Raw genomic sequence first — 24,696 nt, 5'->3', positions numbered from 1 at the left:
TTGTCACTGAATGCAAGTTCCTTGGTGATATGCAAATTTACTAAAAAATTCTGTCTTCCCAAGTAAAAGCCCCAGTCAGAATTGCTAAAGCACTAGCCATTAATGCTTCTAAACAATCTTCTTTTTTTTTTTTAAGATTTTATTTTTAAGTAATCTCTATATCCAACATGGGGCTTGAACTCACAACTCCAAGATCAAGAGTTGCACGCTCTACCGACTGAGCCATCCAGGTCCCCCTAGACAAGTCATCCTATAAAACCCAATTCAATTTAAAAATTATGAAAGTGCAGTCTGATTACACTAGAAGCACAAAATATGGCCATAATGAAGTTATTATGCCTCATGATGGAATTTACCAAGACAGCGTGGCACACGCGTGATCACCTGTCTGAACTTGCTGCTGAGAGCTCTGTGAAATTTCCTTACATAACAACAAATATTGCTGGATTGCTTCAAATAGTAAACACCAGTTTCAATAAGACTGAGTAAGACGGAGGTGACATGAAGGGGTGGGGGATGGGTCGATGATCATCATTCTCATTTCCACCAGGATGGTTATAAAGGGGGGGGGGGGGTGAAGGGAAGGACCTCCCTTGTGCACCCTCCATCTTGGATCCAGACACACAGGGTGGGCTTTGAGCTAAAATGAGAAACTTGGAAATATCTGGTCATCATCAGAGGCTCCACTGCTTGTCCCGAATCTGATTGAGGGTAGATGGACCCTGTCCCCTCCACCTACACAACTCATGACAGCTTCAGACTTAAGGCTGTGCTTCCTGATTGAATAACACCGGCTTTCATCAGCCAGTGGTCCCTCTCTGTCCCCAACTCCTGGTATTTCTGCTCCTCCATTTAGATGTTCATGATTAAGTGGGATCCTTCCTTCCTTCCTTCCTTCCTTCCTTCCTTCCTTCCTTCCTTCCTTCCTTCCTTCCTTCCTTCCTTCCTTCCTTCCTTCTCTCCCTCCCTCCCTCCTTCCTTCCTTCCCTCCTTCTTTCTCTTCCTTCCCATCCTTTCCCTTTCCCTCCCTCCCTCCCTTCCTTTCACCCTCCCCAAAATATCTAGGCTATGTCCCCAGTACTAGGGATACACTGTATAAAAAAACAGACACAAATTTGTGTCCTTATGGAATTTGTATTCCAGTATGGGAGGTAATTCAATATGATCGCTAAGTGGATTAAATTTAGGTGTCTTTTGCCTTGTAGTGGAACCCCGAGGACCTGTGTTTGAATCTTTACTCTGTTCACCTTCTATATGATTTAAGACACTTAGCGTCTCTGAGCTTCAATTTACAAAATGCCTGGGAGGATTAAGTGTTTTCTCACAAAATATGCACTGCTCCACAAGTTAATACATTATTATCCATGGACACATAACTGAAAACTGCAGATCTAGTAAGCTTCATGGCATTTACATGGCGGTTGGATTGTTAAATCCTATAATCCAGTACCCTGTGTGTGGGCTCCTTTGTCTTTGAGATGAGACAGGAGTGATTTCCAAATTGAGGTCAAAGGACTTGCAGATGAATTTCTTGGGATCACCCCCAAACCAGCCTGTCTTTGAGAAAGCCTTCCATCAAGACATGGAGTTTCTGCTTGAGCTGTGGTCACAGGGACCTCCAGTTCTATTCCTTCCACTCCCTTGGGGAATGTGCCAAAGATTCAGCCAAAAGCCTCATGATTTCCAACATTGCTCATGGTCTCAACAAGTCAGATCATTTTGGAAGTGAAACAACGTTACATTTTACATTGAACCTTCATTAGTAAAAGGAAATTTAACTCCGAAGCCAAGGCAGGACCCCTATTACATGGCAACGTAGGGCAAAACTTGTGTTGTTTGCTTTGAGTTGTTTCAAATGTATAGTAATTTCATTCTGATTTTGACTGTACGATAATAGAAGAGGTGGACAATTTTCTTCAGGCCTCTAGCATTTGCTTGCCTAGAAACCTCTCTTTGTCCCGGACTTTTCTGCTCTTCATCATTAACCCGACCCAGGTCTCATCTGGCCGAACTTTGACGTCCATCTCTCTGCCTACTTTTTCCCACAACACCCAGAGTCCTGGACCAAGCCAGCAACAGCCTCTGGGCTTTGCCTCTGTGAAGTCAGACGTTAGGAACTGTTGCTTTAAAAAAGTTCTTAATTTACTTTTTGTGCCGATTTCATGTAGACAGAGCAATCAATGGTCATTCTTGGAATATTCTGATTTTCCATTTGAAAATAATTATGATTTTCTGAAGATGGTAAGACCCTCAATTATTTCAGCCAATTAGAATATCAATATTATGAATTGTTCTCTATTTTGGAAGAAAAAGAAGTAAAAACAAGATTAATATCAGAAACTTCTTCATGTAACAAGTATTAATTGAACACCTGCTGAAGGTAAGACATTGTGTTTGCCCTCAGGGTCCCGCTGTGGACAGACGGACATGCCAGCTGTCTCCGTGGGGCCTGTCTCCGCGGGGAAATGGATCAGAAACTAACAGGTTTATTAATGGGGCCATTATCCCTCTTGTTCAGCCCAGACCATTCATGCCTGACCTTGCACTCCTGTGTCCCTCCCCTCAGTCAAAGGGGGTTGTGAGTTGCCCCCTAGAGGCTGTCTAAAGATTGGAAGTGGACAAACCATTTAGGAACTTTTTAACTAACATAGGTTGAAACAAAAAGATTATTTGATTAACCCTCCAATTCAATTAACCAGAAACCTAGCCCCAAGTTATTCTAGTTAATTGAGGTGTGATACAGACAGTCAGAAAGGGCTAACTATACCTTTTGGAGAACTTGCGTGTTTGCAAATATTCTCAGCAGTATTTCCTCTGTGCCTCCTGATTATCTGGTGAGGTTGACAATACAAAGTATTGGACTTACTTTACAGTTGAGTAGGAGCGTAGGTTTGAATATGTCCTGTGTGGTAGAGCCCTGTTCTACTGACTTCAAAATCAAATTAAGAGGACTAGTTATTGAAAGAGTGACCTAGATTATGTTGCTAAAATAAGGAAATCTCAGTAAATTCAAGTGCACAGGATGTGGATTGTCCAGAGGGAGTTCCTCCCAACTAGGGCATGAGTGACCTCATCCAGAGACTACAGGTCAACTGGCTTATTGTGGCCAATTTTTCATCTCAAACCACTGGTGTGGGTGACCACAGGAATTCCTGAAAGATACAGATGTGGATGATTCTCATGGTTTGGACTGGGTGCTTCTGAAGATATTTCCCTTCTGGGTAGTTCTTTGGGAGGATGTCCTATGACACAAGGTGTGGGGGTGGCTTCTGGAATTTTCATTTACTGGATCTTCCCAACTAGATTAGCCCCCACATATACAATAGTTGTCAAGTTTGCTCTAATTCCAAACATGCACAGAAATTTTTTTTTTTTAACCCAGGTGCAGAAATTTATATCATCCCTTTGAAATTCCATCCAATTAGTCTGGACTCGATCTTCCTGTTTCCTCCCCTGAAATGAGAGGATCAGAGTGGAGGCGAAAAGCCGTTCACGCTCCAACTGTCTCCAGTCCTGTGGTGGTGGGGTCCTACCCCGTCATGAGCTGCAATGTCAGTGCCGACCAGCATGCGGAAAAGACCTTCCTTGGGAACCACCAGTGAGTGATGACCAGAGAAATGTCAGGGACAAGAACCACTTGTTTTTTCTTCAGCATGTGATGAAGCTTTTGGCTCAAAACGATGAGTGTGGGCACAGCCAGCTCCGTGCATCTAAAGCTGGTGTCTGAAGGAAGAGGCCATCCTAGAGGGGCTGGCCCATGACGCCCTGGCCTCCGTGCTGTGAGCTACCCCACCACCCACAGACCTGTGACCTCTTGTCATCTCTTCCCTTTCCTCCAGCAGGAGCCCCCTGCTCCCAAAAGGTGCAGACCTTCCACCTGGGTTCTGAATCCTCTCCTCTCTTCCTTCAAAACTCTCCAACTGACGGGTCTCTCTCTCTCTGGTCTCACTAGATTCTTCTCCATCATTCCATTTGGCAATGTTAACTCTAATATCTCCTGTCCTACAACAAACCAACAAAACAAAAGGCACAGCAACAATTTCCCTTAATTCCGTGAACTTCTCCGGCTACCCGTCACTTCTCAGCTCTAGGTTATGGTGAAGCTTCACCTTCTATTCAGAACCGCTCTAACCAGCCTTCTCTATGCACTGAAGTGGCGTTTCTGCAGATAATCAATGCCTACCATGTTGCCAAATTCCACGGATATGACTGTTGTCATCCTACCTAAACTGCTGGTGGGTTTTGATACCTCTTTTTTTTAATAGATTCTATTTATTTATTTGAGAGAGAGAAACTGAGAGCCAGAGCAGGACCAGGGGGAGGGGCAGAGGGAGAAGTAGACTCCCCGCCAAGCAGGGAGCCCGATGCGGGGCTGAATCCCAGGAGCCTGAGATCATGACCTGAGCCGAAGGCAGACGCTTAGCCGACTGAGCCACGCAGGCGTCCCAGGCTTTAAATACCCTTGACCTCATTGAAACGTTTCTTCCTTCCACTGCCGTGACTCCTCCTGGTTTTTCTTCTGCCTGACCCAGCCCGAGTCTGTGTCCCTGGCCCGGTCTCACTGTCCCCATCGTGCCTCTCAGCCCCACACGTGGGTGCAGCATGCACAGTGTTGCTGTGGTTCAGGGGGTCTTGGGAGGAGTGACGGAGGAGCTGGAGCCAGCCTTCAGAGCTGAGAGGCAGTAAGAGGTGAAATGAGAGGGGTCTCCCGCTCCAAAGTAAAAAATGCCCTAGCAGAGGGAGCAGGACCCTGTATGCAGAGACAGATTACAAACGCAGTATATGCAACGAGGAAAGGTCCCTTCGGTATTTAAATACACTGCAAAGCAACCGGAAAGCAACGTCACCAGGTTATAGTCAAAGATGGTGCAACAGCAATTTCTGTTCCTTTAACTTGTGCTCTTGAGGGCAGGGGACAAAATCAGTCCTGGCCAGCGTTTGCGCGGTCACCAGGCGCCGCACTGCTGGGCAGCAGGGAGCAGCAGCTTCCTGTGGAGACCACAGTCAACGTGGCTACAACCGGGGGCCCCGCCAGCAGGTGCGATGCAGCGCCGAAAGATCCATCTCCTATCCATCAGCTCGTCTCGCTCCTGGTGGTCAAGCAGGAGCTGAGAACAAAGTGAAGGAATCAAAAATCAAAGGCTAAGCTTTGTAATTTAGTTCAGTAAATAAGCTGGCGGGGTGGGGGGGGCAGTGAATCCGTTTCAACAGAGATGATGAATTTGTCAAATTTGTATTAGTATCCCAACCTCACCTCTAACAACAATTATCTTCTACTTCATACTAAAAATGCATGGAGAAGAGATTCTAGATTCCATTCAGTGTCAGGGCTGATGAGGGTGAGATGCATAGCACCAATCAGTTATTAAAATAATACGGGTAGCAAGCTACTGTTTCCCTAAATACAGAGCAACAACGTGACAGTTTTCCTATTTTTTATTGTACTGAATAGTTGCAGGGAATGAAGGGTGAGTCAAAGGTGTACATTTTCAGATATCTATTTAACCTATAGAATTTTCATGTTCCACTATAAGTTCCTGAAAAAAAATAGGCATTTATTCCATGCATCCAGCTTAATTTAAGTATAAGGGTTTATAACCATGCCCCAATCACCCTGTGGAGGTCAACATTCCAGCTCCCAGAAACAGCCAGGTAAGTCCTGAACAATTTTTAAGTCATCCCATTCTGCACTGTGACTTAGGAAAGCAAATGTGCAGAGTCCCGTCTTCGAAACCGGAGCAGTTCCCCAAGTCCTGCTGTATTCCGGTCCCGAGCCTCACGATACAGGTCACTGTCATTCCCATTGCGGGTGCGGGTGGAGCTGGTGTTTCTGCTCAGGTCACAGCTCTGCTGGGGATGTTAGAGTTCCCAAGGTGAAAGGATGTAAATAGAGGAGTTTCTGTATACTGAGCAGAACTGAACATTCTCTGTGAAAGTGGGAAGCGTGGTGAATAGGTAACAAGAGATCTAGGTAGATGATAGAAGATAATAGGCAGATGGATAGATGATAGACAGGCAGAGGATTGACAGACAGCCCGGGGTCAATTGCAGGAGGAAAGCCAGGTGTCATCACACTTCTGCGAAAATGACTTGTCCCTCGCCTGCCTCCTCAGGGACCTTCGGACTCATGCGCCTGATCAAGTCTCCCCTCCTGCTCCCGGAAAGCCCAGAACCACATCGAATCTCTCCTCCGGCAGGTGTAAGGACCCTCATAGGCTGCATCTCGGGTGCTGACTTCAGTCCTGGATCCCCTCATTTTATTGTTTTTCTTTTCCCTATAGTTTTTGTTTTAATTTAGTCTGCTGTTTATCTTTATGACCTGTGTTTTTAAAAAGGGGGATGGAGTTGGGAGGTGCGGGCGGCAGGTGGGCTAGAACACGGGGCCAAGGAAGATGACAGGGTGAGAGAAAGGTCCCTGTCCAACAGATGTCCCATTTTGCCCAAATCCACACAATCTGTGTTGGAGCTCACCAAATCACGGCAAGTCTGTCACCAGGCCTCTGAGGTGAGCTCAGCGCTCCCCCAGCACATTGCGAGGGATAAAAGGAGTCTCCCTGGCTCTGGCAGGCAGTAAGATCTGAAGGAAAAAGGAACACTCCTTTCTGAGCCTGTTGCTCCCACGGAGCCTTCCATATCCTCTCCATCTCCTCCCAGACATGGGCGAAGCGGGGGTCACAAGCCCAGGCCTGTCAGAGCCCGAGTAGAGGGCCGAGCGTGCTCTCTGCTCTCCCCAGACAGCACACGGTGGCCTCCGGGGAGTCTTCCAGTCGACATCAGGAGGCTAAGTCCTTCCCCCACTTGGAAGCCAACTGCCCAGTATGGAAAAAGAATTCAAACTGTAATTTAGAGTTTTGCAACCAGGCTTTTACAAACAAAAGGGTGATGCACAAGCCACTGGGAACTTAGGAGCCCCCTTCGCCTCTGCTCTTAAGAAAGAAATACTAATATTTACTGAATCCTTTCAAACATAATCCCACGCCATGTTTCCTCAGTGGCTGCATTTGCAGATGCATTAACTAGGATTCTTTCTACATAGATGTGATATTTATTTATTTACTTATTTATTTTTTAAGATTTTTTATTTATTTATTGAGAGAGATAGTGATAGAGAGAGAGCATGAGATGGGGGAGGGTCAGAGAGAGAGGCAGACTCCCCGCTGAGCAGGGAGCCCGATGCGGGACTCGATCCCGGGACTCCAGGATCATGACCTGAGCCGAAGGCAGTCGCTTAACCGACTGAGCCACCCAGGCGCCCCTAGATGTGATATTTATTAGCCATGTGGATAAACGCTACAGTTCAAAGCACCTCATCACACAGTAATTGTGCCCAACCAATTGGTGTTTTTTTATGTATTTATATCCCGCTGCTTGGGGCAGCTGTTCAGTCCAGGCAGCTGGCTTTATTGTTTGACCTGAGGGGCAGGGAGAAGCAGGGAAGAGTGCGGTTTTGGAGCTGACTACATGGGACACCACTGGTTGTCGTCGTCGGAAGCGTGGACATGTTGCCCAACTTCTCTGAGCCTCATCGTGTGAGTAATATGCTGATGGTGCACATTTCAGAGGATTTTTGCAAGAACGAAGAAGGAGTCTGTGAAATGTCTGTGAGTAGGTGCTCAGTGAATGACAGCATCTTTGTTCCTTTCAATGGGTGCAGATTCTGTGCTCAGTGTCCCCTTATCCAGAGAAGTGGTGGGACTTCCCCAGGATTCCATGGCCAGGGAGAGACTGAGGCCTGAGCTGGGCTCCGTGGACCCTGCCCTGCGGACCCAGAATCTGAGCTCTTTGCTTCTTGAGGAGCCCATGCAAACAAGGGGTCTTGGTGAGTTGTGGACTCTCCCCTACAATGTGCTGGGGGAGGGAGACACAGTGTGCCAAGTGCAACGGACAGGGAGGGGATAGAGACCGTGCCCGGAAAGGGAGGCAGGCCTGCCTGTGAGGGTGCCGGGGGTGACGTGGTCCCAGAGGGGCTGAGGAGCGTGGGGAGAGGGGTGGGGAGGCGCGCCCAAGAGTCTGGGGCGTCCACAGCATCCCCCAGGCTCGGCTGCAGGAGCTTCTGGGAGCCAACTGCGTAGTGTGCAAGACCCGTGTGCTCCCTGCACACGCAACAGGCTGTCGGGCCAAAGCTGGATGGCCGGGACAGAGTTGAAGCTATTTCAAGAACTGTCTTTGATATATAAGAGCTGAGGTCTGGAAACTTCTAGAAGAGGCAAACGCCTTGCCCGGTGTGACAGCTTCTGAGTTATTTTCTTTGGCAGCCGATCCTCTGTAGTTGATCCAAACACGCCACCACCCAGCCCTAATGGCTTCCAACCCGAGCACCGACCCAGTGGAGGAATGACGCTGCACTTGGGCAGCCTGAGGGTTCCGTGGAAAAGCCATTCCCATGGCAACAGACCCTTTACCAAAGAAACGGTGTGAGGTCACTTGGGACAGAAATAGAACCGTTTTCACCTTCTTTGCTCCAGGATAAAGGGACTTGGTGTTTCTGTCAGTCGGCAGAAAAATAAGAAAGACTCTCTGCATTTATGAATGAGGATAATTATGTAAAATTCTCACTGCACTTACGTAGCTGAACGTCTTTCCAGAGAAAGTTGTTAATTGTTTATTGCAGAGGAAGTGCAACGACTGAGCATCAAAGAAAAACAGGATTTCTGATCTATCAGCTGAAAAACAATTTAATTGATGGAAATAAAATCTGCAAATCTGAGAACAGCATAATTTGTTTGCCGTAATTATGCAAATGTTGTCTGTCCCTGCCCAAGCTAGTCACTCTGTTTATAAAGCAGTGGAGGCAAAGACTATTTTTAACAATGTTTTTCTTATACAAATAGTAAATATTCTCTGAGGAACTCTGGAAGAACAGAAGAGAGCATAAAGAGAAAATAAACTCTGGCCCAGAGTCCACGGCTGATCCTCAACTCCAGGTGTCATCGTGATATCCCTCCTTTTATTCTGCATTCTGTGTTCTTGGAAAAGTGTAGCCATTTATATGATTCTTCATTTTTCTTCTCTTAAGATGATACCCTGGATATTAATATTATGACTACTCTTCATTCTGTGTTTAAACAAAACTGTAAGAGTTTATACTTCTGAACAAAATTAAAATATGATCATTCTATTACAGTAATTTATAAATTGTGTGCTTTTCTTCAGATAGCATTTCATTAAACTGCTTATAGCCTATCACCCAACCACAGCCAGCATCCATATGTGGTATAAAGTCTTCTAGCGTGTGTCCATGTAAGGATGTGTGGGAAGCACACTGCAACATGACTCATATCATGGTTGCATGCACTTTCATTGCTTGGCTCTGCAGTTATATATTTACTTTGGGGGGCATTCCAGCTTCTCATTATTATAACAGGGAGGTGAGTAAGAACTACATCTGTGTGATGACTGCCCCTTCCCATAATTTCCCGGAAGCCTTCAGAGAGGCCACCGGGCATGTGATCAGATTTTCTACAGACTGAAACCTTGTTACTCTCTCCCAGCAACAGAGATACTTCTCCTCTACATCTCTGCCCACCAGGGGGTTCATGAATCTTCTTTTCATGTTTCACCTAGTAGTTCGGAAATTCTAATCTTAATTATTCTAAATTCAGTCTTTGGTAAATTAAGTTCAAACACTTCTTAATACATTTATTGGCCCCTTGAATTTCTTCTTTGTAATTCCTTAAATATTTCCCCTTTTCTTTATATTTATCCTTTTCTTTATATTTATCCTTATCTTAGTGATTTGTGAATGTTTCAAAACATTAAGAGTATCAAACCTTTGCTGTGTACTTTGGACAATTTCTTCCCACTTGTTATTTGTCTTTAAACTTGATTATGGTGTTTCTAGATATGCAAAGCGTTTTTACTTGATGTAGCAGATTATTCCCTTGATGGTTTTTGCTTCAGGTTTTGCTTAGAGAAGTCTTTGCTACCCTCGGATATTATAAGTCAACGAATTCTTCCTTAGTGATTTATGCTTGTATTTTAATCCATTTAATTTAATTTATTTTAAGGCAGATACAGAAGCAAGGACCTGATCTGTAGGTCTAGCGTGAATGTGGCACCTTTTTTGGCAAACAGTTTTCCTGGTAGTGTCCTTTACTTGTCAGTTCCAAGGACCGCATTTCTCTCTTTTCTGTTTATATGGGAAAAGAATTCGCCCCCAAATCACGGAGCCCGTGTGAACAGAGAGGTGCTGAAGACATGCTGTCTGGTCCCTGCAACCCTGCACGTACATCTTCTGGGGTGCAGGGCGGGAGGCGGAGGCCGATTCGGGGACCCGTGCCAACTCTCGCAGAGATTCGACTCTCACTGCACCTCTGACAAGCTGTGTGGCTTTGGGCAAACTGCCTACTTTTCTCAAGTCCAGTCTCATGGACAAAGACGAGGCGCAGACCACAAAGTTCTCAGGTTCCCCGGGGCCCTATAGACCCTGGACGCTGGACACAGCGGCGCTGCTTTTGTGGGCGAGTGGGGCCTGGCTCTGCATGTGCCAGGCCCCAGGGAGTTAGTTGGTGGATCCTCTGCCCTGTGAGTCAGCTCTGTGGTGTGGACGCCAAAACCAGTAGCTGCAAAAGGCTGGTGTGAAAGTCTGCTCAGAGGATGCGCTGACGGCTGGGCGGGTCCCGCAGGGGAGCGCCACCCCGCTCCAGGGACCCGAGCCTTTGCTTGACCCCAGGCCTTATTCTTCCAGGAAAGGGTCTCAAACAGGGGCCTTCAGGTCCCATCTTGCTCTAAGTTGTATTTATTCTGCCTAGACTTGGTCTGCATGATGGGGAGTTTTGTTGGTTTGGTTTATCATTAAATTAGTTGCCAAGGTTTAAAAATCACAAAAATCTTGATGTCATGTTTCTCTTTAAAAACTCGCAAAGTCCTACACTGAGCCAAGGTTCCAGCACATCCCCAAGGGTTTGGTTAGTGGGACATGGGTGTTCTTTTGCCACAGTCCCCACCATGCTCTACCGCTTCCCAAAGTGCTCAGCTGTCACTGATTGTCATTCATATGCCGCTTCTCTTGTAGTAAAAGGGGGAATGAGGTATTTCTTATATCCTTCCTGTGCCCTATTGAAAATGCAAAAATAAAAACAAGAAGACTGTAGTTTCCAAGAGGAAAAATTAGAGCAAACCAATGGATGTGCAAAGGTGGAAAAAAAATGCTATATGGTTACTTTGCAAACAAAGCACGTCGGTTCCAAATGAATTCAAACTAAGACATTATTATGAAACATAAATATACATAGTAATAAGATCTATGAGCAATATAAGGAAGAGAGGCATGGTGGAAAATTTAGTAAATTATAAAAAGGAAACATTCCCATAGGCCTTTTTTTTCTTTTTAAAAATTTTATTTATTTGACAGAGAGAGACACAGCTGGAGAGGGAACCCAACGGGGGGAGTGGGAGAGGGAGAAGCAGGCTTCCCGCCGAGTAGGGAGCCCGATGTGGGGCTCGATCCCAGGACCCCGGGATCACGACCTGAGCTGAAGGCAGACGCTTAACTGACTGAGCCACCCAGGCACCCTCCCATAGGCCTTTTTAATTTTAATTCAGTAACTGATGTGGCTGAGGAATGCATCTATGAATTAAGTGACAAAATTGACGAGACATGACAGCTCGTCGCTTGTGAGCCATAGAGAATGATACGCTCTGATGGAGAAGGGTCTTTAAAAATGTACGTCTAGGGCGCCTGGGTGGCTCAGTTGGTTGAGCGACTGCCTTCGGCTCAGGTCATGATCCTGGAGTCCCGGGATCGAGTCCCACATCGGGCTCCCTGCCCGGCGGGGAGTCTGCTTCTCCCTCTGCCCCTCCCCCCTCTCATGTGCTCTCTCTCATTCTCTTTCTCTGAAATAAATAAATAAAATCTTAAAAAAAAAAAAATGTACGTCTAACTAGACTTACTGCTCTTCAGCCTATAGCTGTCATAGCCAAGAACTTACAGGCCAAGTTCTAAGGAAAAGTAAAACCAGTTAATCATAGGCAGCATTATCTCCCTGTAAGTGATGAGAGTCCAGGGAGAAATAATGCTCCAGGTGTCTGAGAGAGTCTTTGGGAGGACCAGACTTTTGTCCCTGTTTTGCGAGAAAGCCCAGATATCTGAGAAGTGACTTACTCTGAAATAGTCCGTGAAGTCATCAGGCCTGACATAGACTAGTCAAAATAACATGAGACCACAAGCTAGGTTCCTTCGACAGTTGCTTTAAACGCTAGGCCTGTTGTCCAATCCAAGATGTTCACTCCAAAGTGGCAGCGCATCTCCAGCACGGGACGTGGGTTGTCCGTCGCGTCGCTCTGCAGGATGCACTGTGCTGAAGCAGGACGTGTCGGGAATGAAGAGCTGACTCTGCAAAACTCCCATTCTCCTTTGCTGAGCCTGCTCGCAGCTCCCCCGGGGCCCATGCACTTGGATGTGCTGTGGGAAAAGGTCAGGTGCTCTAGGCTGGGTGTGGTACCAAAAAAAGGTGTTTTAAACGGAAAAGGTAAAGGTCTTACACGGAAAAATCCCTCCTCAGTAACAAACTTGGAATCAAGACAGCTTTCTCATAAATTCAACAATCTCTCTCAGGCTTGGGTTTTTTTTTTTTTTTTCTTTGTCTGCCAAGTTGGTATATTAGTTCATGATTCAGCTCATGTCCAAAATTGTCTTTGGGGAAACTCAGCATGATATGGCCCATTTTCCTGGCTCAGCCTGAATGACAGCCCTCACATTGCAGAGCTGAAAGCTGATATTTATTTATTTATTTTAAAGATTTTATTTATTTATTTGAGAGAGAGAGAATGAGAGACAGAGAGCATGAGAGGGAGGAGGGTCAGAGGGAGAAGCAGACTCCCCGCCCAGCAGGGAGCCCGATGCGGGACTCGATCCCGGGACTCCAGGATCATGACCTGAGCCGAAGGCAGTCGCTTAACCAACTGAGCCACCCAGGCGCCCCTGAAAGCTGATATTTAAAAGAAGATTTTCTGTTGTCAAGCTTTATGAATATTACCTGCCATTCCTCGTTTTGCCTTGCTCTCATTTATATGGCCGTGGGAGTAAGCGCTGTTAATACAAGTTATTGAATTGCCATCCCATTTAGCACAGAGAATCATAGAAAACCTAACCAAACCTAAGATCCCAAAGGATAACTTTGGAGTACCAGAATTCTGTCATTATACTGGTAGAAAAACCACCCTCCATAGGTTACTCCCATGCTCAGAAGCAATGCTAAACACAAGACTGTTATCGACACTTCAGTACAAAAGAAATTCAAGATTTTTATTCCAAATCAAGAAAGGAATACATTTCCAATAAACAATCGGATCAAAGAATGTTCCTCTCTTTCCTTTGGATTTTGTCAATTTCGACTTTAGAATAAAGTCCTTACTGGGAGGTCATTCAGTAACATTAAAGTTTCAATTTGTTCTTCCGCAGTTGGCCTTCCTTCTTCTCAGGTCCCGTTATTTATTTATGTTCCCGTCTGGCCCCTGACACTGGGGGTTATGGCTGCTGGTACGAAGGTTCCTGGAGGAGTGGGGTCGGGGGGCGTTGGTCCTGAGCAGACAGGCTGTGTACTCAGGAGCCCACTATGCTGCTCTGGGCTGGTGTGGTGCCTTGGGAAACCATGGCGGAAGGAATGAGTGTGACCCACGTTTAAACCTAGGGCCCAAGTGAGCATACCCCCAGGGGCCTGGGAAGGGATATGGATGGGCAAGAACATCCCGACCAGCAAAAGCATCACTGAGTGATGCCTGCCAACATCCACCAGCAAAACCTAGGACAGTGAGTGCATTCCAGATACTCACAGACTCTCCAGCTCTTTCCACCTGGGATTTGGAAGCAGGGCTAGGACGGAGCTGACCTCCAGAATCTTGGTCAGTTTGGGGGTGGGGCTCATAAGGGCAAGCACTGATTTTCTGACACTAGGAGTAAAGGTTTGGCAAACAGCTAATTGGAAAGACAAGAGTTATGACCATCCTTGGACCCCTGTCAGATAAAAAAATAGTGTTGATTAGTTTATATTTTTTAAAAGATAAACTTCAATTTTTAGAACAGTCTTAAATTTATAGAGAAGTTGTGAAGATAGTTGTATAAGTCAGTTCAGGCTACCATAACAAACACCACAGACCAGGGGTCTTAAAGGACAAACATTGATTTTCTCACGATTTTGGAGGCTGTAGCCTGAGATCAAGGTGCCACGATTGGATCCAGTGAGAGTTCTTTCTCTAGCTTTTAGATGGCCACCATCTTGCTGTGTCCTTGTGTAGCAGGGAGAGAGAGCAGGAGTTTACCCTCTTCTTCTAAGTCCACAGTCCTTTTGGATTTGGGCCCCAGCTCTGTGACCTCATTTAACTTTAATTATTACCTCCTACAGATACAGTGATACAGGTTAGGGCTCCAACATACAGACTTTAAGGAGATCAGTTCACGGCGACAGCACAGGAGGTCCTGTGTACCTTGTGCCCTATTCCTCCTCAGGTCGGCCTCTTCCATTGGTCTGGGACACTTGTTACAGCTGATGAGCTAATATTACTACCCAGGTATTAACGGAGGTCCACACTTTATTCAGATCTCCTCTGTCTTTCCCTAAAGCCCCTTTTCCCTGTCAGGTTCCCACAGGACATGGGCTCCTCGGGTCTCCCTAGGCTCCTCCTAGCTATGACAGCTTCTCAGACTTCGTCTGTTTTCTTTTGATTCTTTTTGAGGGCCTTGTCAGTTTTGAGGAGTATTGATCAAGTACTTTGTAGGATGTCCCTTGTTTGGAGTTTGTCTGATGTTCTTCTCTTGATTTGACTGGGTTTAACTTGATTTGTTCTGTGTTTTTGAGAAGAAGCAGACAGGAGAACAGTGTGGTCTCATCATATCACATCAAGGGTGTGCACCCTGAACATGACTGATTATTGTTGAAGTTGACCTTGATCACATGGCCGAGGTCGTGTGTGTCAGTAACTGCAAAGTTACTCTTTCCCACCCCCCACCCTTGGCATACTGCCCTCTTTGGAAGGAAGCGACTCTTGCTCATTTATTTGTCCCCCCCCTTTTTTAAAAGATTTTATTTATTTATTTGATAGAGAGAGTGCATGAGACAGGGGAGGGTCAGAGGGAGAAGCAGACTCCCCGCTGAGCAGGGAGCCCGATGTGGGACTCGATCCAGGGACTCCAGGATCATGACCTGAGCCGAAGGCAGTCGCTTAACCAACTGAGCCACCCAGGTGCCCTGTTTTCCCCTTTTTTATTTTTTGGGCATTTCTTTATTTCCTGTCACTACAAGATGATCTAGGCTCATTTTGTGTACTTCCTGCCCCAGTCCTAGAATCTCTCATTTCTCCAAGGAACACTGGTTCCTTTTACTGAAAGGTATATTAAAAACCAAGATTTGGGTACCAGGTGTAAATGTTATGCTTTTAAACTATGGTTTCAAATTTCTGTCCAATATTCTACTCTAGAGATGATAATTCATTTAAACATGTTGAGTCTTCTCCATTTTTCACTGTTATAAACTATGTTCAGTGAATCTCGTAAGCATATGTAATGGAGGAATTTAAGAAGAACTCTCTTTAATCCTTTATTTCACAATAATAACCTCTAAAATGAGTTGCTCTGTCACCTTCCATCTTAGAAACACAGGTGTGTGCAAGTGGGCATCGAATCTGTTGGCCAGGGAAGAGTTCCTCAGCTCCTCCTGTTCCACTCTCCCACCAGAACTACTCACCCTTCCAGGGTTGGAGGGAGATTGCGCCCAGGCGGTTGAATGGCTGTGGTCTGCAGCCACAAGGTGCCCCCTGCCTCTGCTCTTCCTGTCCTCACGTGGTATATATCCGTGTTCACTCAATGGGCAATAAGTAAATCCCGAATTCTCCCTGCCTCCTCCAGCTGGCCTCAGCTTCAAAGGATCCTTGCCCAGAGTAGGAGCAGGTGCCCCATTTGGTCATTGTGTGAAAGATTAAGGGCTCCGTTTATCACTGTGGGACAGAACGGGGAGGGCGCTTATCAGCAAGGTGGGCTCCGCTAACAGGTTGGGTTTGCATCTGTTCTATCCTCTGTCCCTCTGCTGCTGTGTCTCCCCAAACATGGTTTTGGAACAAACTATTGGTGGTTTTCCTTTTTTCTTGCTTTCAAATTCTACAGCACCCCAAACCATACATTTTTTTAAACGTGTTAACCTGTAAGCCATTTCTCTTGGTCCCCAACTTAACCTTATGTTCACTTTTAGTCATTTTATTTCAAGTCCTCCTGGAAGAGCCAGCCATGCTGAACTCTATACCACGTCCATGGAAAGTACGGTGCGGACAGCTGGGTGTGGAGTGGGAGCACCAAGCAAGCAAGCGACCAGCAGACTCATGTGGGCTCTGGTCTCCAGCGGGCCCAAAGCTAGGACTCTACAGCCCCACGGTTCTTAGGAAGTGATCCAGTGTCCTCTGAGAGCAGAGTCTCAGAGGCCTGTGAGCAGATGTGTCTGACAGAGCAAACATGCCTTCCTTCTTCCTCTCTTCCCCCCTCATGACTTCCTCCTCCTTCACCTCTTGGAGAAAATAGAATGAAAAACACTTTTCTCTGGGGGAATTATCAGGCTTTGGAGATCAGATGTCTAAAGGGTCCATGGTGGCTGTGGGAGACTGGCCCACATATGTTTTACCCTAATCCTTGCCAGAAAAACCACTCCCGTGGAAGACAGCTCAGAGACATGGTTGTCAGGAGCACTTGCATGAATCATAAAAAAAAAAATGCTTCCCGAAGTCTGGAGTTGTTAAACTGCATACTAAAATTTGACCTCATTTTTCCTTTGCTTATTTTTTTTTTCAGGTTGTAACATAAATTATGCTTGCAGAAATAGTAAGTTAATTTCAAAGCCTTTAGGATTTCTGCAAACTATGGATGTTAACACTTACCTGCCAGGTGGGATTATGATGATAGAAAAGGATAATAAATGTAGCCTGGCACAGAGTTTCTTTCATCTTTTCCTTTTATAGGCAGTAGTGCTCGGGGCGGCGGGGGGGCATGTTTGAAAATAAATCAACAGTGAGTAAACAACATTATGAATTGGAATCATTCTTGGCTGGTTTATATTCAGTTCCTGGGCATCTTGTTCTGCTTGCAATCCTAAAAGAGCTCCATAACATATTGTTTAAAGGCAGGGCTCTTTCTTACGGGATGCACCACACACTTTGAATCAGAGACCTTATAGCCAAAATGCATGGTCCAAGATCACGTTGCCATCCTGGCACTTGGGTTCCTGCTGGCTTGGAGGTCTTAGATTCCCAGGTGAGAATGGTTCCATCAAGCGACATTACAATTACTTCACTAAACTGGAGGAGATGTCCACTTCCATATGGCCACTGTGAGGGCCTGGCACCACTGGACCCACAGGCAAAAAATCAAGGAAGTCTATTGGCTGCGTTATTGCCTCTGATGACTGAGAGGATATGGGGTTGCTGCTAAACATTGGGGGCACAGAGGACCATGGGGCAGGGACCCAGGGCATTCTCTGAGTGCCTCTTAGCACTTCTATGGAAGAACTAACTAATAGTAGAGTTTAATGGAAAACTAAAGAAATGCACTCCCTGCCCCCCCAAAAAGCAGGATGACAAAGAACTCAGATCCTTTGGGAATGAAGGCGTGGGCTCCTCCACTATATAGAGAACACAGAGTACCCAGGTTCTGGCTGAGGACAAGGGAAACATGAAACAGTGGAAGAAAGAAGCCATAGACACCATCATGACTTCATGACAAATTACAGAAATAAGGATTGTAGGCACTTTGCGTACACTTGGCATATTTTTATTTGCTTATATGTACATAATTTTTCTGTATGCTAACTGTTCTGCACTCTCTTCCCCATGTTTCTTTTATGTATAAGTTGTTGGAAATTAATTTCGAAATCTATGCAAGAAGCTCCAGTGAGACAGTGAATGAATGTAAAGAATGATTAATCCAGCCAACAACCCATGCAGCTGGTGAAGTGCTATGTCTCCTCATCTTGGGGAAAAGGTAAGGACTTTCTCACCTCTAAGACACATGGCTGTATTTTGGTAGGAAGAAGTATAGAGATGTTTTGTTGTTATAGGGTTGTTGGAATTGTGTAGGAGAGTATGTGTACAAAAGGGGTGGACTGTGTCAGCCATTGATTTACGGCCTCTGAGCTCCACATTGACCCTTCATGGTCCCTTTATATATTTCTCCCTTGCCAGCTGCCACAATATTTGTCAGTGAGGCTGCTGGAGAGACGTTGCCAGAGGAGGGGATTTTCCCTCCTGGCCCTGGGGTGTCCTGCTGGCAGGCTCCTGCAGTGGCCAGTATTTACCCAGCACCCCAGCATATCTTCTTAAGAACCACCTTCTCAAGAACCACCTTCTCATGAACCACCTTCTCAAGAACCACCTTCTCATGAACCACCTTCTCAAGAACCATCTTCTCATGAACCACCTTCTCAAGAACCACCTTCTCATGAACCACTCCTGAGAACACATTTCCAGCAAGTTCTAGAGGGCTGACTTCTAGCAAGTTCTATTGATGTGACACCATGGCAACTTGTCTGCCACCTGGTGAGATGTGGCTGTGACGTGTCCCACTGGGCTGAACCCCTCAGCCCTTGGCAGTGGGAGGGGGACTTCCGGGAGTGCTCTATCTCGGTCCTGGGGAGGGGGCTAGGAGAGTGGCTGCTGCTCCATCTCTGCTATGCCACACTCTTGGGAGGTCTTTCATTTCTTCTTAGCCAATCCCATGTAACTCTAACCACCCCCCCATTTTACTCAATTCTGTATAGTAAACTTTCCCTGTCTAAATTACTCTGTGGTTTCTGTCTCCTGATGGATCTGTAATTGAGACAAGACTATAAACTCTTGAGGAGGAAAAAATACAAGTTTGAAAATTTTAAAAATCCATGCTGGAACATATTCTTCATGGGTTTATCCATTTGATTTGTGTGTGTCCTTTGTTCTACCCCTCTTGCTAAAACAGCTTCATAAAATATTATTTAAAGACAGTCCGCATGCTTCATTTTCTCCAGTGTTGATCAGCTTGATGCATAAAATGCCTCCATTTGAGAAAAACCTGCGAGCTGAATCCCTCCAATGCTTGCCAGCCTCAGCTTGGTCAAGCTGGAAACCATCTGGGCCTTTGTGAAATTTAAAATGGGAACATGGAGAATGGAATTTTACCAAATCTAATGCGTGCATGTTTGTGAATTCTTTGTGTCTCTCTCGCTCTCTTTTTTTTTTTTATCTCAAACTGTAATCTCAAATGAAGAAAAAAAAATCCCCAGGACTTCAAAGGAAAATTGCTTTTTAATTTCTTAGTGGAATGGCAGTTAAGAGCAAAGCTCTCACAGCTGTACCGGATATAGATTTGGAAAGTCATTTCTCCTCATGATATCAGGCCTCTTCCATAGAAGCAATCAGAACCAGCCGAGGTTAGGATATCCCCTCTCCAGGGCAGCCAGACTAGGCATGACTGTCTGATTTGGATTTCTGGGACCCGTTTTTCCTCTCAGTAAGGATGGCTCTACTCACCACCCCCCATCTGCTAAATAAAATATTATCTGGCTCACGGGGTTTTAAAATTATTATTTTTAGAGGTAGCTGTGTTTCTTGTTGGAGATACAGAGATTCTGGATTCATGTGCCTGAACCACCCCCGGGTCCTGTCCGTACCTTCAGCTAAAGCCCCTTCCACGCGTGCACCTGAGCGGCAGGAGCAGAAAGCACCACGTGTGGGCACCACGTCTGCCGCCGAGGCTCCTGGGCGGTGCGGGTGGAACTGGAAGTGACCATAATGGAAGGAGACAACATCTTCCCAGGTGAAGGTCAGAAAGCAGCAGCTCCATGTGCATTTCTGCGGTGTTGACGTTCTTCCAAATGAGTCTGGGATTTTTCTGGGAAGAAGAGGGTGTGGTGTTTAAGGAGGAAAATATGAATTTCCGCCCTGGTTAACTCACTGGCCGATCTTGGGAAGCTGCCTCCCCTGCTTTGGGCTGCTTTCATGCTGGCAATGACAGGGGTTTGGGAATCCTTCAAGCTCAGGAATGTCCTTACCTGAAATTTTCTCCTAAATTCCTCGTAAGGAAACCCACCCTGGAAAGACGGTGGCAGCAATAAGGTGCAGACCCCCTGCAGAGGGTGTGCATGGCTCTGCGACATGTGGACCACCCCGTTCACCCACTGTGGCCATGAGAATAAAGAGGACAGAGGCTTTCAAAGAATACTCCACAGATTTAAGTCCCAAGATGGTCTGGAAAAAAGGGGGGCTGTGGTCAAGGTTTTGGAAGCTAAATTGGCAGAAGGCTCCAGGCAGGTCAGGGTGGGGAAAGAAGGAAGCGGATGCGCAGGTGTGAGCCCAGCGTGGGCTGTGCAGGAGGAGGGTGGCAGGTGGGTGGGCGGGTGAATCTCTGCAGCGGCCATGTGGCCAGGCTCAGTTCGCTTGGGATTTGGAGCGTTTAGGGGGTGACCTTGTTGTGCCTCTTTCCTTAGACCCTAAGTGGATATCTTGGAAGCAGTCAGCCTCCTTAGGAGATGGTGAGAGTCCAGTCCCTGGGGAACCCTCACAATTTGGCCAGATCCTGCCATTTTCCAAAAGAAACCCAAACAGGTTATACCACAGGGGGTTGGGGAGATTGGTCTCCTGTCTCCCAGTCACCCAGTCATGCTGGGAGAGCCTGCCCCTCTCTCTGATAGCCCTCCCCATACTCCCCCTTCCAAGCTCTGGACCTAATGAGTGGGAAACACCAGTGTACCCGGAGAGGTGTGGTCCTGGCCAGAGAGCTCCGTTCACTTCAACAAAGCTTTCTCGATCATCTACCCTGTCGCGGGCTCTGTGACTGTGTTTTGTGCTTGTTAGCTCTGTGATCTAGGGTGATCTACTTGCCTTCTTGAACCTTAGCTTGACCATTCGTAAGATGGAGATGCTGCCAGCTTCCCTTATGGCGCTGTAAATATTAACGAAGCGATGCATAGGAGACTGAAGGAATGGCCTTAAAACCCTGAATTATAACATATACCACCAGAGGAACATCATCTATTGATTTCTCCACTGCTTACTGAGCGTTCACTACGGGCCTGATACTGTCCACACGCTGAAGACACAGCAGTGAGAAAAGGAGGACAGGAGACCCACCCTCAAAATCCCACCACACCAGTGACAGGTCACAGAGCAAATGTATCCAAATTCCAGGGTTGCTTGCATGACTTCAAATGGTTTTTAGAGGCAGCACTTTCAGCGCTGGCTCCAGGACTAACCTTCGGGAAAGCAGGATGCTAGAACCCTCAGTATTCTCTTTGTGATTATATGGCTCCTCTCTAGACCAAGAGTTACCAGGCTTACCTCCCTCACTCACAAGGATGTAAGTAGTAGAGAATTTTTAGATGGAAAAGCTTTCTGAAATCCTTGGTGTGCACGCTACTCACAAGGATATTTAATCCTACAGGAATCTACTGTTTTTAAATGTTCGAACACTTAGAAACACAGACCAACCACTTAAGGTCGATTTAGATTCAAACTAAATATAAGGCTTTTTTTTCTCCTACTCTCTGGGGCTCCTGAGGCAATGAGTAGTTTTTGATGTGAAAGGAAAAGGCATCACAGCACAGTTAACAAAACAGACTCAACAGCCAAAATACCAAAGTGACTCACTGGCATCCTGTAAATGTTCCTTCTGTCTGGGACTGTCAGGGCCTCTGACGATCTTGGGACTCCAAGATAACTTAATATATGGCTTAGTCTTTCAATTAAAAGAAAAAAAAAGGTAGATTCAAGAATGCAGTTGGTTTGAAATTTCTTTGGAAGAAAAAAGCCAAAACGTCTTGTTTTGGTGTTTGTGTCTTAGAACCAAGAGCTAGTTTCTAGTCTTAGGGATTCATGGGAATCTTTTTGTAAAAATGGCATGGCAACTCCCATTTAAAGACATAACGCTTCTATATTATTAATCACCAACCCAGTCATGGCATGTGGTTTAAAAACAGTAATGAATGTAATGTGGGTACCTTGGCAACAGACAAGCAGGGCACCCATTAAAAAACATTAAATAAAGATAACAGAATAAATTATTTCTAGTACATTTAGTTCTTTACAAGCAGAGTTCTTGGCACTTGGTCAATAACAATCTGTGAGTTATTCAAATTACAAGATGGTGTGTTTCCAGAGATTCAATTAAGCTAATGTTGGGTGTGGATTTCCAGTGTGGCAAGCTCCAGGACTATTCAGTCTCTTCTAGCGGTCTGCACCCGGGGATGATTTTAGTGGTGGTTGAGGGTCTCATGCCCCTAAGGATAGTGCCTGCCTGTGCCCATGCAGATATTTTTCCTTAAACAATTCTGTCATCCCAATTTGTAATTGGGGAAAATAAGGGAATTTGAATTGTTATTCATAATTTTGTTGCTTCAGTTTTAGTTTGCTCAGAATTGAAATAATGATTTTAAATGGGGCAATAATGAACCCAGCCCGCATCTGTGGGCGCACAGTGAGTGTCTTACGTACTGTCTCATCAGATTCTCACAGCCACCCTGGGACACGCATTCCTAACCTATCCCAGTGGACAATATCCTCAGTGTCCCAGAAAAATTTCCCAGTGTCCCCAGAACAAGAGAACTAGCAAACAGTTTTCAGTAGTTAGGTCTCACCAACACAAGAGTTGTAGCTCTGTGGTAGACACCTGTTGGACTAGACCCTCAAGAGTTCATCATGGGCTCATGCCGTATCTGATAGACATCTCTGTGAATCTTGGAATCCGTCGGTGTCCTTGTGAGTTTGCTGGGGTACCCTGGGGTGGCTTGGTGCATGATTTGGGAACCATGGCCTCATGAGGTAAGTCCTATTAACATCTCAGTTTTACAGATGGGACAACTGAGTTTGAGGAAGGGGAGGTACTTAGCCAAGATGACACACTTGGTAAGAAGCCTTGGGGCCAGGAGTCAAACGTGGGGCCGTTGACTGCAGAGCATATGCCGTTTGCCTCCATACTTGTCACCAAACTTCGGATTATGGGAGAATTTCAGGACTCCAGAGCTGGATGGCATAAGGACAAAGGGCAATTTGGGGTGGATGTCAGAGGCTTGTGTGGCAAAAGGAAGATCTAGAACCAATTCATTCATTTTCTCGTTATCATTTTTCCATATACTTCATTTGTTTGAAAAGCACACATGGCTGGTCCCTGAGCTGTGCCCCACAGAGCTTCCAATCCGGTGGAAGGAATGAGATGATGGGAGCCATACCCATCAGCCGTCTCCGGGGCTGGGAGCACAGAGCGGGGGTCTGTGCCAGGCTGGGTGGGAGGCGGAAGGGCAGGCAGGGTTATGGGGGGCAAGGACAGAATGAGTTGTACAGAGCAAAGCCAGAAAATAACAGAACAGCTTCTGGAAACAGGTGCAGCCCTGCCAAGACTGTCCTTATATTTCAGTACAAACAGCTTGCGCCCGGCTGACTCATCCACATTGTCTTACCTTCATCATGTTGTTGTAATTACACATTTATTAATCGTGAACGTGCATGATCAGCAGCCTTTGGGATGTAAAACTTCCTTGTGTTTAATGGTGGTGAAATTCACACTTGGCTCCATATGAAATTTGAAAATAGAAATTCAGTGCCTTAGCAACTTCGACTTACATTTGCTTGTGTGTGTTTTTCCTTTTTAAAACTAGTAAGTATGTACGACTCCACCCTTTGATCAAATAATGCATGATTTTTCCCTTCATGCCAGGTCACTTTTTCCTTGGAGGAGGCCACATTTTAGAAACGCAGCCATTCCAGGAGCATTTCCTGAGCACCTGTGTGTTAAGAGGACTCAGAAGCAGTCATTTCCTCACCCCAGGCTCAGCCTGGTGGGTGGGTGGAGGGAGCCAAGGGACCCACCCGTACCGAGGACATGCCCAGGGGCTGTGGGCTTGAGCAGACTCTAGGAATAAGTAAGATCAGGGAAGAAGAGGGGCAGGATGCAGCCAGAGGGAGCATCAGGTGCAAGGCTGGAGGCCTGTGGTAGGTGGCCGTCCAGCACACCGTGGCCACCGGGTCATGGAGCAGCAGGTACCCGGAATAGCTGGCTGGCAGGAGCCAATGAGCAAGCACTTGCAAAAAAGGCAGAGGCAGACGGGGGTCTGATTATCAGGAGCTGAGTTACTTTGCTGGGAGACTGGAGTTTTCCTGAAGCCACAGAAGGATTTTAAGCAGATGAGCGTGGTAACCCCAATGACCGGACCCATCAAAGGAGCCACAGCTAAGCAAAGGCAACCCTTAGGACATATCATACAATTTAAAATAAATTTTTACAGTCCTGCTATTTTCCATCATCACTCAACAAATAGTAACGAGGCTTTGACTGTATGCCGGGCACCATGCTGAGGATGGCTTGCGAGGGCGACCTTCTTTCCAGACAGGAGTACCTGAGGAGCACTAGCACTCATACAAGAACCCCATTTGTCCCTCTCATGTCCTGATTGCCCTCTGCCTCCCCTTCCATCTCATTGCAGAGTAGAAAGAAGGAAAAGTAAACTGCCTCAGGATGCTGGATGGTTTTTGTCCAAACTGAAGAGGGTTTCTGTTTGCTTCAGTTGAGAGGGAATCGTCCCCGAGTCACCGGGTCATGCAGGCTGCCTATCTCTGTCCTTGGGCTTTAAGAAGAAAAAGCCCATCTGCTGTATATCATTTTGCAGGGAATAAGAACATTTTTCCTTTTTCCTAAGAAGGGAATAAAGTGATGTCTTTATGCTGCCAGACTCCAGCAGAAAACCATTCTGCTGACACTGG

The 24,696-nt window shown here is 46.1% G+C and overlaps 2 long non-coding RNA genes across 3 annotated transcripts; both read left to right on the top strand.

The window, feature by feature from the left end:
- The first annotated feature begins 6,883 nt into the window (after nt 1–6,883).
- Nucleotides 6,884–9,127, top strand: LOC123838270 (uncharacterized). 2 transcript variants are annotated; one of them, XR_006789438.3, is made up of 3 exons: nt 6,884–7,529; nt 7,655–7,819; nt 8,256–9,127. It is a non-coding gene; the product is annotated as an uncharacterized LOC123838270 (long non-coding RNA). The 2 variants fall into 2 exon arrangements; XR_010410359.1 differs by having other exon boundaries at nt 6,884–7,819.
- An 8,507-nt stretch (nt 9,128–17,634) lies between these two features.
- On the top strand, nt 17,635–19,225 carry LOC135363932 (uncharacterized). The gene is made up of 3 exons (XR_010410360.1): nt 17,635–17,716; nt 17,826–17,956; nt 18,157–19,225. It is a non-coding gene; the product is annotated as an uncharacterized LOC135363932 (long non-coding RNA).
- The last annotated feature ends 5,471 nt before the right edge of the window (nt 19,226–24,696 follow it).

Source organism: Mirounga angustirostris, unplaced genomic scaffold (genome assembly GCF_029215605.1).
Source record: "Mirounga angustirostris isolate CCGP_5_RB_7025 unplaced genomic scaffold, mMirAng1.0.hap1 SCAF_3, whole genome shotgun sequence".
NCBI classification, from domain to species: Eukaryota; Metazoa; Chordata; class Mammalia; order Carnivora; family Phocidae; genus Mirounga; species Mirounga angustirostris.
Note: the sequence above shows the minus strand (reverse complement) of the source record. Positions and strands in the feature narration are given on the sequence as shown.